The sequence below is a fragment of the Filicampus tigris genome, chromosome 6 (genome assembly GCF_054856515.1).
Source record: "Filicampus tigris isolate MCC_2025a chromosome 6, RoL_Ftig_1.0, whole genome shotgun sequence".
NCBI classification, from domain to species: domain Eukaryota; kingdom Metazoa; phylum Chordata; class Actinopteri; order Syngnathiformes; family Syngnathidae; genus Filicampus; species Filicampus tigris.
The window spans coordinates 885,518-898,983 of NC_141222.1; positions in this window are offsets into that span (position 1 = coordinate 885,518).

A 13,466-nucleotide genomic window follows, 5' to 3' on the forward strand; every position below is an offset into this window, starting at 1 on the left:
AACAATTGCTTACCCTTGTGAGGATAAGCGGTTTGGATAATGGATGGATGGATGAAACAATTGCTTTTACTGGATTTCTTTTCACGTGTTTCATGAATAAAATCAAATAATTTTTTCAGTGGCCCTTGCATCCTTCCATTTTTCTGTATGCAGCCCTCTATTAAAAAAAAAAAAAAATTAACACCTCTGGTATATAGGGCAGATGACATTTGGCTAGACCAATCATGTCTACACACTACAGAGGAAAAGCTCAGAGTGTGCATTAATCAAAATTGCAATAAATCATGACTGACATTTATGACAACACCTCCAATTATGCCAACTTAAACCTCTGAAAATGTTGCAGGACGTCAGAGTACCAAAGTATGACAGGACGATACGTTTGTGCTGTGATAGTTGAGCATATAACGCACACACACCACACTTATGCACACACAGACGCATAATATGTTACATTTTTACTTAAAGAATATCCATTGTTGGAACATTTCATCAGGTCACTCACTTCTTTCTATTGATTGTTATAACTGCTTATGTGTAAAGATATTTACCTAATTGTGTATTATGACCATAAATTTGTAATGCATTTACCGTCTGATCAACATATTGCTATTATTCAGCCATCCATCAAGAGTCAGTAATTACCAGCCTGATGCTAATATTGGACAAATCCTTCACCATCCATTCATTTTCGGAATGGATACTGTATTTAAATATACTCGCTCTATAAGCAATTTAGGGGTGAACTGGGTCTCGCATTCACCTTCCTGGTGAGAGCATACTACTACACCACTTTATGTGGTCCACTAAAGCAATTAAAGTGTCTGTTGTGTTTATTGCTTCATGTGTTTAATCTTGTAATACACATTTTCTTCACTTAACTGATTTTATATACCCGTAGATGAAAATAAGCAAATTATTATGCCATAATTAGAATAGAATAGAATTCAACTTTATTGTCATTACAACACAAGTTAAGAGCAACGAAATGCAGTTTGCATCCATCTAGAAGTGTTAGTCTAGAATCAGCAAATGTGTGACAACTATTTTATAATTATTCCTTCAATAGGCTATGAAAAGGTTATACATATGGCTATAATATGAAGCCTGTAATTGGGTAGATATATTGTATTTAGTATAGTATAATATAAATATAGTAATTTCACATGACTTTGGTGATTTCAAATAAAATTCCTAGCTAATTAGGAATACGCTGATTGTTTTGACTAAATTAACTGAAGTAAACTAAGAAGCAGGTATATTCACTTTATAGCAATATAGCAAATAAATTTAACTTAGTCAGTCGTATGATCTTGTTTAGGCCCAGCAATCAAAAGCAATAGCTATTTCATCTAAAATCTTGTAAAACGACAATGATTTAATATTTTTTTGGCCTGATTACAAAACATTAGAAGTGTTTTAGTGTCGCCCGATACCATTCAAGAGGGGACCTGTGTCATTTTGTTCAGGTAAAGAGGAGACTCAGTAATTACTTAATCACAAAGTTTAACAGAGAATTACTGTGTTTAAAAATATATCATACAGCTGTCATAAGGGAAGGAATTTGTAAATCTGCTTGATGGGAAATGTTTTTCTCCTGCCTACGGATAATAATTATTAAGACCAGCTTTAACAAAAGATATAATGCACAGAATGAATGGGACATTTTTAACCAAATTATTTTCAAAATACACTTAAAATACACTTAAGTTAAATCAGCCATTTCTGAAGGAAACAAAGTGGATCAGCAGTGTGAATGGGAACATACAGCTCCTAGGAGTGTGAACGTCGCTTCATACCATCCAACAGGGAAGCTTTGTCATTTTGTTCAGACAATGAGGGGACTCAGTACGTCCTTACAGTTGATCACAATGTTTGAAACAAAGAATTACTGTATAAGGTGAGAATCAAGGTGTTTGAAAGCACATAGCCAAACACACCTTCATAGTAATTACTTAGTTTATCACAAAGTTTAAAACAAATAATTACTGTTTAAAAATATATCGTACAGCTGTCATAAGGGAAGGAAAGTTTGAAATGTAAAATCTGTTTTATGAAATGTTTTTCCCCTGCCTTCAGATAATAATTAAGAACAGCTTTAAAAATGTACATAATGCACAGAATGAATGGGCCATTTTAACCAAATGATTTGCAAAATATTTTTCTCATACATTCATTTTTAGATAATGATCACATTTAGGTTAAATCACCCATTTCTGAAGGAAACAAAGTGCATCAGGAGTGTGAATGGGAACATACAGCTCTAGGAGTGTAAGCGTTGCTTCATACTATCCAACAGGGCACCTTTGTCATTTTGTTCAGACGAGGGCACTCAGTACTCTCTCACAGTTGATCACAATATTTGAAACAAAAAACTACTGTATAATTGTAACAATCAAGGTGTTTAAAAGCACATAGTAAAACACACCTTCATAATGATGCATGACACTCACCACAGAGAAAGATTCACTATGTGTAAGTATCAGGTATAATCACTTTAGCTAAACTGCAGAGTAGTCTTATTTCAGGTGTAGGGAAACCCTTCAACATAACAAACAAATTGAAGTCAGTCTGTCTTATGAGCGTATGTTGGCCGAACAATCCAAATCAGTAGCTATTTCATCTAGAATTTTGTAAAACGACAATGATTGAATATTTTTTTTTGTCCTGATTACAAAACAGAAGTGTTTTAGTGTCGCCCAATACCATTCAAGAGGGGACCTGTGTCGTCTTGTCCAGGAAAAGAGGGGACTCAATAATTACTCAGTTTATCACAAAGTTTAAAACAAAGAATTACTATGTTTAAAAATATATTGTACAGCTGTCATGACGGAAGGAAATTTTGAAATTTAAAAATTGCTTGATGTGAAATTTGTTCTCCAGCTTTCAGATAATAATTATTAAGAACAGCTTTAAAAAAATATATAATGCACAGAATGAATGGGACATTTTAACCAAATGATTTTCAAAATATTTTTCTCATACATTCATTTTTAGATAATGATCACATTTAGATTAAATCAGCCATATCCAGTGTTGGGGGTGTAACGCATTACAAAAGTAACGCCGTACAGTAATACATTACATTCAGGCAGTAACGACGTAATGTAACTTGTTACTCCAATTTTTTTTGTAATATTATTACAGTTACTGAGACTGGTAACGTGTTACAATTTTCAGGACCATAATACATATGTTGACATCATTTAGCAAGTAGTGCGGTTCATAACATCACTCGATTGTGAGCTGTTACTTCCAGTAATACTCAAATAAAAACTTCTTGTCGCACTTGGGGCTTCACGCAACAATGTAAGTGCGCGAGTCAACTCTCTGCCAAGCAATTCAATTGTCTTTACACCATTGACAACAATTAAAAGGGCTGAGAAGTTATTGTTTGTGACAATAATCACTGTCACGGTTTCATAAAATAAAATGCTAATCATAGACACAAAATACAAGCAGGAACAAACCTAAGTAAAACGAAGCGAATAAACTGCAAAAAAAGAAGTCACTGTGCTTTTTAGATATAATTTAATGAACTTAGTGCCATCAATTGCCATATGTAAAACGTAGTGATTCTGATTGGCTGTTCGCAATCAAAATGCAAATCATCTGCCGGTGACAAATGACGTCACGCTAAGGCACCATCAATCGGACAAACTACAATAGACGCCATTATTGGAGTCTGATGTGCTCGTTTCTTATTTACCTTTTTTTTTTCAAATCACCTCGAAACATTGTCTCCATGTAGTAAAAGAAAATTAGAACTAACTGAACTTTCAATTATTATAAATAGAAAAAATAATCATGAAAAAGGAAAAAACTTTTAGTCAGGTCAGTTTTGACTTGATCAGTACATATTTTTGCTTTTATTACACATTCCCTGTCTGTGTGTATCTATCTATCTATCTATCTATCTATCTATCTATCCATCTATCCATCTATCCATCTATCCATCCATCCATCCATCCATCCATCCATCTTGTTAGACCAATTCTCAATTATATGTTATGCATCACTATTATTTGTGTGTAAATGGCAAATGGACTGTCACTTGTATAGCGCTTTTCTACCTTTGGTACTCAAAGCGCTTCACGCTGTACCTCATCTACCTCCTGATGACACAGCATTGGGAGCAACTGGGGGTTCAGTATCTTGCTCAAGGATAGTTCAACATGGTCAACAATGGCCGGGGATTGAACCCACAACCTGCCGGTTAGGAAAGGACCACTCTACCACTGAGCCATGCCGCCCCCAGTGTGTAAATTAACTTGAGAATAATGATAATTTCATTTGTGGTTTACAGTCTGTGATCATTTATTTACTGGATAAAATATCAATTCCAATATTTATATTTCAGAAATACATCTTATTGACACAAATATTGATCAAAGGTAGTGATGTCCCACCACACCATAGAGTAGAAACATTTACACACTATGTAGTTAAATATGCTCATAAGTTAACTTTACCAACTAGAGTATGGCAGCAAATTTAGCATTTTCCTTTTAAGGTCTTGAAATCATTATTAAATAAATTAATCCCCGATTTTTGAAAAAGTAACTTAAAAGTAACTTAAACTTGAGTAACGCATTACTCTACAAATACAGTAATATTGTAAAGAAACTTATTACTTTCACATGCAAGTAACTAGTACTATGTAATATATTACATTTTGGAAGTAACTTGCCCAACACTAGCCGTTCTGAAGGAAACGAAGTGCATCAGCAATGTGAATGGGAACATACAGCTCTAGGAGTGTGAGCATCGCTTCATACCATCCAACGGGGCACCTCTGTCAGTTTGTTCAGACAATGAGGGGACTCAGTACATCCTTACAGTTGATCACAATGATTGAAACATTGAACTACTATATAATGGTGAAAATCAAGGTGTTTAAAAGCACATAGTAAAACACACCTTCATAGTGATGCATGACACTCACCAGAGAGAAAGATTCCGTATGTGTAAATAGGAGCTATGTTCACTTTAGCTAAACTGCAGTGTCTTATTTCAGGTGTAGGGAAACCCTTTAACATAGCAAACAAATTGAAGCTAGTCAGTCTTATGAGCATATTTAGGCAGAACAATCAAAATCAGGAGCTATTTCATCTAGAATTTTGTAAAATGACAATTGATCGAATATTTATTTTGGTCCTCATTGCAAAACATTACAAGTGCACTGACCGGAGATGACATGCACGAGCAAAAAACAAATGAAATTTTATTAAAAATAACATTCAAACATGAATGAAAAATACAGGATGTTGGAAATTTTTAGTATAAAATTATTTTGTTAATTAGATCAATTCAATTGATCAATAACTTGGATTGATGTGTGGCCAACATCGATATAAACTTGAACAATATTGAATAAAATATTATGTGTCGTCTTTTCACAGATATGTGAAACGTATCCATCAGAGCTATTTATTCCAAAGTCAGCCTCACCTACCGTCATTTTAGGCAGCTCAAGGTTCAGGAGCCGAGGCCGATTTCCTGCTCTGTCGTACTTTCACCAGGACACACTGGTCAGTTTTTCTAACAAACATAATGGAATACTGAGAGTGAGTGTAATATTAATGATAAGATGTTGATGTTTTATTGACATTTAGGCTGCAGTGTGCAGGTGTAGTCAGCCACTGTCAGGCTTCAGTGGACGTTGTCAGGAGGATGAGGTCATGCTGCAAGCTGTGATGAAATCCAACCCTGGAAGTGCCTATATTTATGTGGTAGATACGAGGCCCAAGGTAACACACTCATCACTCACCTCACACCACACACCCGGAGAGAGCTTGCGAGAGCACTTGCTATGTAAATAGAATATTATTGTCATTGTACAATGCTATTTGTGAATGTGTGGTCAGCTGAATGCCATAGCAAACAGAGCTGCTGGTAAAGGCTATGAGAATGAGGATCACTACACCAACATCAAGCTGCACTTCATTGGCATAGAAAACATCCATGTGATAAGGAACAGCCAACAGAAAATTATTGACGGTAAGTAAGATTGCAGTCCCTTCGAATGGCCATGTATCCTGTCTTTTTTTCCAGCTTCCTCCTGCATCACTGTCCTGTCTGTAAAAGGATTGGCGTGGTAAGAGTGGTTAAGAATGGCCTAGAAATTTGACGTTGTGTCAGAGGCATAACTGAGGCAGAACGCCTGCAAGAAAAGTGTGATGTCTAATACCAGAAATTCACCACGCCTTTTGTGTTGAAAACAATTGTGGCTGTTGCGTGTAATTGTTTCATTGCTTTGAGCCCAATCAGCAATGTGAACACGCACATCTATCTGAAAGGGAAAGGCCAATAAATCATGGCTCTCCTGTTACTAAACAATAATAAACAATAGTAAAAAATACAGTTGGCTAAGAGAGCCGTCTCCCGTAACTTCACACTGGATATAGAGCTCAGAAACGCCGCAGTTGTCCGTTTAAATACAAGTAGGCAAATGTATATTCATTATGAAGTTTAATCCTCTACACCACATACAGCACATATAACGTGTGTCCAGAAAGAGTTAGTGGATTTCTGAAATTTAGGAACGATCTACAAACAATGTGTAAGTTACAAGGACTACATAGCACAGCGGCTATGTATGAAAACAAAATGGAGCAGCATCTAATAATAGAAACAATTAGCACGCTCGTGCGTCGCTCCTAATAGCGAACAAAGTAAACAACCATTTGTGAAAACACGGCATAAACTTACGATCACAAAACTAGTGTACACTCAAAGAAATTATTGGATAACGGGTACTAACTTCAGATTCACACACAACTCTCCCGGGCAGAATCAGTCACTAGCACATGGAGAGACTTATTGCAGAAAGAAAAAAGAGAGGATAGTAACAGAGCTCATGCGCGAATAAGGTGGGAATCGGATATGAAAACAACAAGCGATCTAACTGGCCTCCCAACTAACAGTGTTGTCCAATCAGAGCCCCGAAGTGACAGCCTCTTTTTAACAAATATACTGCAATAAAAATCATCACATCTAAAACAAGGCAACAAGGGGATTACGGTATACAGGTATACAGTACTCTTAACATATCTAAAAATTGATACAGAAAAGTGGGGGGAAACAAATTTTTACTTGCTAGAGCGTTTTTTTTCTAAAACATGTCACAACTAACTTTTTTTTTTCAGACCAAATGTGCCTGTAAGAGCCAATGCTTGTCATCAATTCTGTCATCATAAAGTAGTATCTCAATTTCTGTCATCATAAAGATTTAATGTACTTGCAGTAGTAGTAGTATACCAAACAATGTTTAGTATACAGTGTGCTGGTAGTTATGGAAGCAAACAGCTTTTGACCGTGCTCATAGTTTAAGTACATGTTATCCACTTGCTGTACTGAATGATATTGCTCACTTTGTTGGATTACAAAACCTTCAATACAAGAAGACAAAAAAGGAACTTTGAGTCCGTGTGAGTATTTCAAAGAAATTTAAATCATGGATAAGAAGATGTGCTACTATAGACGAGTCAGAACTACCTTCGACTACCAACATTGAAGCTAATGGTAAAACAGAATTTCTGCCATTACTATAGTCAAAAGCTTGCTAGAAGAAAACACCGCTAACTGTGAAGGAAAAAGTAACTGAAAAGGTTGAACACCAAAGTCCGATTCAGAAAGAGTATGAAGCTAACATAAATTAGCACGTAACATTAATGACCGCAATACGTCACGCTTTCTGCCTAACGTGGACCTAAAGTGGACCAATCATCAAAAACAAACTAAAGAACGAGTCACGATTGTTAACTGCCACATCATAAGCAATTTATGAACAATGGAAGCCATCGGCAACATGCTCGTCAATGAGATCAAGTCAGAAGGAGGAGCTCGGAGTTTAAGACGCAATAAAGACACGTCTGACAAATATAATGAGATCAAGTCAGGAGGAGGTGCAATATCCCCTTCAAGCCGCAAGAGGAAGCGCACGCCTAACAAACTAAAAGAAAAAATAAAAGACCTTACTGATGCACGGATAGAAAAGCTGAGACAGTTAACAAGGAAATCTAAAAGAATACCTTCTTTTTTTTTTTTTTCTGAATTCAATCAAATTAATTATGAACTGCATTCCTATTTCAAACCTTTTGAAGTAAAGGAAGACCAAGAAAGCTGGATTCAAAACAAGGAAACGACATGTCGTGAATTCATAAGTGTAGTGGAAACATGGATTCATACTGCAAAATTTGATGATGAAGTGACTGCTGAAGATAGTGTGTCAAACACTGGTCTATCAAAAGCGACATCAAGGGTGATATAGACATCGAAATTATCAAAGGTTTCTTCTGCTGCATCATCAGCACGAATAAAAGAACAAGCCAAACAAGCCGCACTAATAGCACAAGCAGAAGCTATTAAAGAAAGACAAGCATTAGAAATAGAAGAAGCACGTCTGAAAGCTAAACGGGAACAATTGGAAATCACTGCATCTTTAGCTGCTTCCAAAGCAAAACTCAAGGTGTATTAAGAGTGTGAAGAGCAAAATAAAAAGTCTGTCGTAAGCATGCTTACCCACGCAAAAGATGAAGCATTAAGTGAACAGGCACACAATCCACATATCGAGCCACAAAGAAAAACGTTCACGTTTCATTATGAAAATAGCTTGGCCATGCCATCTGGTGCTATCCCCAAGCAAAGAGATACAACTCAGATACCAAGATCCAAAATGGAACTAAATAATGACCAACAACCAAAATACGGAAGTCCACAAAGTAAAGATAAAGCAGCAGCTGTATATCAGCTCATGCAACGACAGACATACCTTACTGAAATGCTCGTTAAGCACGATCGGCCCTATCTACCACAAAAGGAAGTGCCAGTGTTCAGCGGAGAACTATTAGAGTTCAGATCATTTAAAAGAGCCTTTGATTATATCATTGATGCTCGATCCAACAACTATACAGAAAAGCTGTATTTCCTAGAACAGTACACCAGAGGTGCGCCTCGGGACATTGTGAAGAGTTGTCAACATATGACTGCTGAGCGCGGTTATGAAAGGGCAATGAAACTGCTTCATAACAAGTATGGAAACCCTTTGAAAATCGCCACAGCTCTAATAAGCAAGGCTTGCAAATGGCCAGTAATAAAACCAGAAGATGGGAATGCTTTAACTGATTTCTCAATGTTTCTGGTGAATTGTCTCAACGCCATGGAAGATGTAAATTATATGGAAGAAATGGACAATCCAACAACGATGAAAACAATATTTGCCAAACTGCCATTCAAAATAAGGGAAAATTGGAGTTACCATGCATACGAGATACAAGAACGCCGTAGTACAAGAGTCAAGTTTATAGATTTAGTGAACTTCGTTGAGCAAGTCGCTAATGTCAAGTCTGATCCTCTTTTTGAACACATCGACAGCGCAACAGCTGAAAAGAAGGACAATAAGAACACTTGAAAGCAAAAAGACACAAATTGGAGAAGCAGCTCTGCAACCAAAGCCAAACAAGTTAACGATGAACAAAGCCAATCAAACAATGATGCGTCATCTTTCAACCGGGCCTTCAAAACCCATGCGTTTTTCTGTGAGATAGGCCACACTATGGAAGACTGTCGTAAACTGAGAGAAAAAACACAAAGAAAGAGTGGAATTTCTGAAGAAAAGTGGCTTTTGTTTTGGCTGCTTGGTGAAAGGTCACCTTTCTAAGGAGTGAAAGAAGAAAATGAAGTGCGAACACTGTTCTCTAAAGCATCCTAGTGTACTACATTTCGTAAAACAAGAAAAAAGAATGCAGAAGAAGTTGACTTTAACGATGTCCCCAATTCTCAAGAAAATGTAGTGTAAACTCTCCCCAATACGAAAAGACACACACTTACACTGGGGCTGGAGACAGTTGCAAGCTCGCTATTGTTCCCGTCAAAGTTAAGAATAAAAGAAGTAACAAAGTTGTGGAAGTGTATGCATTCATTGACTCAGGCAGCAGCGCAACATTTGTACAAACACTGGCAGAGCGGCTGGATGTCCAATGAAGAAGGACGGAGCTAATTTTAAACACCATTACCGCAATAAATCAGATGAAATCCTATATTATAACTGATTTGGAAATCAGTGGATTGGAAGAGAATAACTTCATGGAACTATCCAAAGTGTTTACACAGAAGAGCATCACTATTTCCACAAAGAATGTTCCACAACAAAAAGACATCAACAAATGGCCATATCTAAGCGAAGTCAGATTACTTCACATTAACGCCGAAGTAGAACTCCTTATTGGAACAAGAGAACCCAAACTACAGGAGCAATGGAAAGTAATCCATAATCAGGATAACGGACCATATGCAGTAAGGACTGCAATTAGTTGGATTCTAAATGGATTTACAGCAGATAGAAATGAACATTCAGTTAAGATAAGAATGCCTTTATTGATCCCACAGTGGGGAAATTTTCATTGTTACAGCAGCAAAGATATAGGTCACACAGGGACGGCGGCATAATGTAGCCATTAATATATAACATTGACGGCAAACATTCAGGATCAGACCTATGGAAATATATGCAGTAACATGTGTATATACACATGTATATATACACACCAACATACATCTACATAAAAAGTATGAGGAACACTCATTTTGGCCTGTACATAGTACAGAGGAAAAATAAGTAAGTGACAGTGCTGCAGTGCTGTAGTGAAATGTAAGGAACAGCATTGGATAAAAATAAAACTAGACTAACAGTAGTGGGGAATGTTGAGTATTGCACGGTATTACAGTAGTGGGGAATATTGGGTATTGCACGATATGAGCTCAGGTGCAGGACTGCACAATTGCACTAATGTCCGCCAGTTTGTAGAGACTAGTGCAGGTGAAGAGTGCTGGCGCCTAACGAAATCCACCGCCATTTCTTTGGATTTCCCCGCATTGATCAGGAGGCGGTTCTGCTGGCACCAGTCCACAAAACCCTGAGTAAGTTCTCTGTACTCCTGATCATCTCCGCCTGTGATGAGGCCGACAATCGCAGAGTCGTCAGAGAACTTCTGCAGGTGACAGGTAGGGGTGTTGTAGTTGAAGTCCGAGGTGTAGAGGGTGAACAGGAAGGGAGCCAAGACAGTTCCCTGTGGGGTCCCCGTGCTACGGAGGAGCACGTCAGACACACAGTCCTGTGTCCTCACATACTGTGGCCGGTTTGTGAGGTAGTCCTGGATCCATGTGAGGTGGTGGGCCACCCCCGCCCGTTCCAGCTTGTCTCCCAGTAGGGTGGGCTGGATGGTGTTGAGAGCACTGGAGAAATCAAAGAACGTGATCCTCACAGTGCTCCCCGCCTTCTCCAGGTGGGAGAGTGAAGTGTGGAGGAGGTAGATGATGGCATCATCCACACTGATGCCAGGCTGATATGCGAACTGGAGTGGGTCCATTGAGGAGCTCACCAGGGGGCGCAGGTGGACAAGGACCAGTCTCTCCAGGGTCTTCCATCAGGTGAGACGTCAACGCCACTGGTCTGAAGCTGTTGAGCTCCTTCGGGTGGGGGGTCTTTGGCACCGGGACCAGGCAGGATGTTTTCCATAGCTGGGGGACCCTGCCCAGCTTCAGGCTCAGGTTGAACATGTGCTGGACAATTCCACACAGCTGGTCTGCGCAGAATTTGAGGAGCTGGGGGCTGATGCCATCTGGACCCGCTGCCTTCCTCGCCTTCATCTTCTTCAGCTGGTTCTTCACCTGAGATGTTGTGAAGGCCAAGGCTGGGCAGGAGGGAGTGGTGGCTGTCTGGTGTAGCTGGGAGCTGGAGACTGTGGAGAAAAGGGGGGAGGGGGTGACATGCCCAGCAGGAGGAGTAGGTGGAGGCTGCAGCAGGAGAGACTGAGTGGGTGCAGGCATCTGATCGAACCTATTGAAAAAGAGGTTCAGCTCATTTGCCCACTGCAGGTCCCCCCCAGTCCGGGTCTTGGGTTGTCCGTGGCCTGAGATGGTCTTCAGGCCCCTCCAGACTCCCCTGGCGTTAGTCTGCAGCAGCTGCTCCTCCATCCTCTTCCTGTAGGACCTTTTCCCCTCTCTGATCCTCCTCCTCAGCTGGCGCTGCACAGTCTTCCGCTCCTCTATGTTGTCTGATGCAAAAGCCCTCCTCTTCTCCTTCAGGAGAGCTTTTATGTCTGGTGTGATCCAGGGTTTGTTGTTGGAGAAACACCTTACTGCCCTGGTGGGTATGGTGTTCTCCATGCAGAAATTTATTTAATAGAATTGCTGTGGACAATGAGAACATAGAACAATTGCTTGTTCAGCAATATAACCATGACTTTCCTGAGCAGAGGTGCGACGACAAGATAGAGATGTCACAAGAGGATCACCGTTTCATGGAATTCGTGTTAGGCTCTGCTTGTCATATGGATAGACATTATTACATACACTTACCGCTAAAGAAAGCGAACATCCAAATGCCAAACAATCGAAGTGTTGTTTTTGCGGAGAGCTAGGACTGTCGGTGAATATAGGGAGATTTGCAGGAGCACCTCATCCAAACAGTCGCTCGAGTCAAAAGCGTGGCCGGACACGATGGCAGAGAACAATTGGCTTTAATCGCACTTCAATCCACTTCACAGAACACAACAGCGCGGCGCATACACACGACTGCAAAACCCGCACGAGTTCGCCGCTAAACGCTAACGGCTAACAGACCACGGGCTCAATAGGACCCTTTTGCTGTCCAACAAAATGCCCGACTTAAATCAACGAAAACAAAGAGGACCCATTAGCTGCCCGAAAACATGCCTGGTGCTAAAGCACACAAATTAGACAGCAAACAATGCATGTGCAAACAAAGGAGTAATGAGGAATTTATAACAGTTGTATTGCAACGAGCATGGTATCTCCAAAATAAATTTAAGAAATATCCTATACTTCACACTGAGTATACCAGCTTCATGAGAAAAATGGTGAATGCCGGTTATGCAGTAAAAGTACTACAAAGACAGCTGTGTCGTCAAGATGGCAGAGTATGGTACCTTCCTCATCATGGAGTACTCCACCCTCAAAAGAAAAAGCTTAGGGTCGTTTTTGACTGTGCGGCCAGCTATCAAGGAGTCTCATTGAACAGTGACCTTCTACAAGGACCAGATTTAACGAACACGCTTGTTTGAGTGTTGACTCGCTTCAGACAAGAACCAATCGCCATGATGGCAGACATCGAAAAGATGTATTACCAAGTGCGTGTTCCTGAAGAAGACACCAATTTCATGTGCTTCCTGTGGTGGCCTGAAGGAGATCTCAATCAGGATGTTGCAGAGTACAAAATGACTGTACACCTCTTCCGTGCAACCTCTTCAACGAGTTACGCCACATCCGCTCTTCAAAAAACAGCACATGAGAATCGAAGACAAGCTTAGCCTGAGGTTGTGAATACAGTCCTCACAAACTTTTATGTAGACGACTGTTTAAAGTCAGTCGCCACTGAAGCTCAAGCCATCGACCTGAGAAAAGACCTCACAGCGCTGTGTGCCGACGGAGGCTTTCGCTTGACA